Here is a 3,931-nt window from a genome sequence, read left to right on the forward strand (position 1 = left end):
GGGCTGGGGATTCGAACCCGCCACCTTAGGTGTACATGGCTGGCGCCTTAGCCGGTTGAGCTATAGGTGCCGAGCCTAAATACTTTATTTGATATTTATACTAAACACCTCCACTTCACTAGCTGGCAAATGTCATTACAAAGCATGTCTCCACTCCATGATTCCCATCAAGCCAAACAATCAATAAGGTCTCACATATCAAATGCAGAACAGGCAAACAGTGGACCAAAGTGAGCAGTACACAAAAAGAGGATGCCTTGGGGCAGCACCTGTGGCTCAAAGGAGTAGGGCGCTGGCCCCAGATGCCAGAGGTAGAGGGTTCAAACCCAACCCCGGCCAAAAACTGCCAAAAAAAAAAAAAAACAGAGGATGCCTTGGAAAACCCACTCCTCTGCTGAAGAGATATTTTTCTATAATCAACAAGGCATCTGGGTTTCTAAAATCTGGACTGCTGAATTTTAACAAGGGCCACAAAATAGAGAACAAAAATCCTTAACCATCAGGAACACGGGTTCTACAGTCACATGCACACTGTAACACCTGACAGTGTTTCTCCGCTTATTAATGTGTGGGTGTGTGTAAATTTTTCCTATAATTCTTTTGCTGCTGAACTCTCAGTTTCTTTTTTTTTTCTTTTGAGAGAGAGTCTCATTATGTTGCCCTCAGTAGAGTGCCATGGCGTCACAGCTCACAGCAACCTCAAACTCTTGGTCTCAAGTGATTCTCCTGCCTCAGAGTCCCAAGTAGCTGGGACTTACAGGCGCCTGCCACAACACCTGGCAAGTGTTGTCACTGTTGGTTAGCTGGTCTTGGCCAGGTTCGAACCCGCCAACTTCGGTGTATGTGGCACTGTAACCACTATGCCATGGGCACCAAGCCTGAAGTCTCAGTTTCATCAATTATAAAATGAAATAACTGAACCTATAACTCAGAGGGTTCTTGTAAGGATTAAACTAAATAATCCAAGTCATGCCAGTGCCTGGCTCAATACTGAATATTTCCTATATTGAATATTTTAAGACTTAATAGTTTTAACACTGTTTAAAGTTTAAAGAAGGAAATAGCTGTGGGTTAATCCTCTGTCCTATTTTCAGCATCAGCAGAGAACAAAAAACAAAAATAAAGGCTTCACATAGATTACCCCATCAAACACCAAATAAAGTTTATTATTATCTCCATTAAGGGTAGAAGAAATTAAAAAAAAAAAAAACTTCAATTAAAAAAACCATTTTGCTATCTGGGCATGATGGCTCACACCTGTAATCCTAGCACTCTGGGAGGCTGACGTGGATGGATTGCTCAAGCCCAGGCGTTAGAGACAGCCTGAGTAAGAGCATGATCCCCTACAGAAAGTAGAAAAATTAGCCGGATGGTAGCATATACCTGTTGTCCCAGCTACTCAAGAGACTGAGGCAAGAAAATTGTTTGAGCCCAAGAGTTTGAGACTGCAGTGAGCTACGATGACACCACTGCACTCTAAGCAAAGTAACAAAATAAAACTCTGTCAAAAAAAAAAAAAACATTTTGAAGTAATTACAACTGCCTTAGTTTTGGGAACATCCATAAAAGTGAAGCAAAGCCCAGTTTTCCTGACTCCCAAATCAGGGTTCCTCTTGCCACCCCATGCCACTTCCCCACAGATCTCCCTGCTGCTTCCTGTCCCTCAGCAAGGCCCAGGGCTACACTAAGCATTAGGAAGGCCTCAAGAGAGGGCCAAGATGACTTCGAGGCTTCTGACTGGCACTGCAGCACAGTGCTGTGCATAACTGACATACAGACATGCGATGCTGATCCAGTTTGGAGAAGAACTCCATTTCACCATGAGTTCAGTCTTGGACATGATGAGTCAAAGGAATCTTGTGAGAGTGCCAAGTCGAGACACTAAGTGCACAGAGAAGATACTGACTTCAGAACTCAAGAGTCTGCCTAATGTGGCCAAACTGGACTTGCAGCTTCACTGAATCTTCTTCTAAATTCAGATGGATGTAACAATCTTATTTCCTGAAGTCAAAGCCAAACTGGTGAAACACAAGATATAAGCCAGGCCTTTATGAAAAAGAATCCTATCCCAATCACTGGAGTCAAGAAACATGGCTACCTGTTATACACAGATCATTACCTTCTAAATGAAACCCCTAAATATGTGTATAAAGAACGAGTAATTTAATAGAACAATAATAACTACACAAGGCAATACCATATGACATACTGCCTGGTTATCATCACCTTTGATACTCAAGCTATGGTATTAGTACAAGTGAGATTTACTATTTAAACTATACATATTTATATGCTCTTTCAAATGTTTGAGGTATTTCCAGTAGAAAAGTTAAAACCAAAGACTTCAAGTTTCCTATATTCTGGTCTGACCCCCTCCCCCGCAGCAAGTCTTATCTTTCACTGGTTATCCAAGTTTGAAGAATCCTCTGCCCACAAACACCGTGCTGCTCTCTCCCCTATTTCTCTGCTCATGTGACTGTACCTGGAACACAATTTCTCCTCGTCTCCACCTATCTACTTCCCAGTAAAAGCTTCAGGGTCTAGCTCAAGATCCATTCCCATCTAAAAGGTCTTCCTGGACAAAATCCAGTTTCCACAAATCTCTTTGTTGATGTCAATTATCTCTTATGGTCTGGACTTCTCAGGAAACCTATTTCTGTACTGCTTTGAATGGTTACCTGAATTTAGAGGTGCTTCTACCCTAAGAAAGCAGAGAAAGTACTAGATTTGCAATCAGAAAATGTGGATTTTAATCCCACATCTGTAAGACCTCAACAGATTTCTTTTACCACTCTGAGCTCCAGTCTTCTCATCTATAGAATACTTCAAATCGAGAAAGAGCAAACTAACATAATACATATGAATTACATACCAGTCAAAACACACATCAGTGCTTCCTATATCTGTATAAATGACTATGACCGTTTCATGGATTTCAAACCTATGCTATATGGCCATAGAAACCAGAAACTGTTTCTTACACAACTAGAAACAGAACTAAGTGGCCCACATAAGTAAACTGCTAGATAACTGACGTTCTTCTCTTTTAATGCCATAATCCTTAGGTTTCCCCCCCATTCTGGATTAAAATCCTTATAAAGTATAAATTATAAATTCTTTTTTTAGATATAAGATACAAAAGATCTTTTAACCTTTCAATAATAATGACTTAGAGTCAGCATAATGAATTTCAAATATTTTATTGCAATATATATAGTGACTCACCAAGCTAATATGTACAAGAGCTAAATATTCTGTTTTACACATTAAGCCTGTTTTTGTATTTCTCTTTCTGTCCCACTATCAAATTATAAACAGCAATCTCTGAAAATTCTATTCCATGTTAATTTGCTACTTCTGATTTTGAGAAACCAGGTCACAGAGTAAACAGGTAGGGTCCTTATTGCGACATAAGCTCTGGATGCTAAGTGGCTCTTTTCCAGGCTAAGTGTTAAATATTTATGCTCAAGATCAACAAGATGGCTGGATAAATCAAAGCTCTTACTTTGATTTAAATTATACTTCTTTAGTAGCTCATCTCAGACTCACCAAGTCCTACGCACATGGGCGTAAAAATTCCAGGAGAACTCAAATGCTATTGACAACCTACTTATGCAGACCCATATTATCTTCACATATGAATAATAATTGTTTTCGGGGCAGCGCCTGTGGTTCAAAAGGGTAGGGCGCCGGCCCCCTATGCTGGAGGTGGTGGGTTCAAACCCAGCCCCAGCCAAAAAATAATAATACTAATAATTGTTTTCACCAGGAAGCCCCTCTGTTGTGCCAGGTACTTTAAGAAAGTATTTGTTAGGGTTGGGCGCAATGGCTCATGCCTATAATCCTAGCACTCTGGGAGGCCAAGGCAGGTGGACTGCTTGAGCTCATCAGTTTAAGACCAGCCTGAACCAAAGTGAGACTTCATCTCTGG

At 40.7% G+C, this 3,931-nt stretch overlaps 1 protein-coding gene across 1 annotated transcript in view; it reads right to left on the bottom strand.

The window, feature by feature from the left end:
- TTC27 (tetratricopeptide repeat domain 27) overlaps positions 1-3,931 on the bottom strand; it is a 175,232-nt gene that overhangs the window by 165,881 nt on the left and 5,420 nt on the right. The window lies entirely within an intron of this gene.

The sequence above is a fragment of the Otolemur garnettii genome, unplaced genomic scaffold, assembly GCF_000181295.1.
Source record: "Otolemur garnettii isolate 467f Iridium unplaced genomic scaffold, OtoGar3 scaffold00095, whole genome shotgun sequence".
Lineage (NCBI taxonomy): Eukaryota > Metazoa > Chordata > Mammalia > Primates > Galagidae > Otolemur > Otolemur garnettii.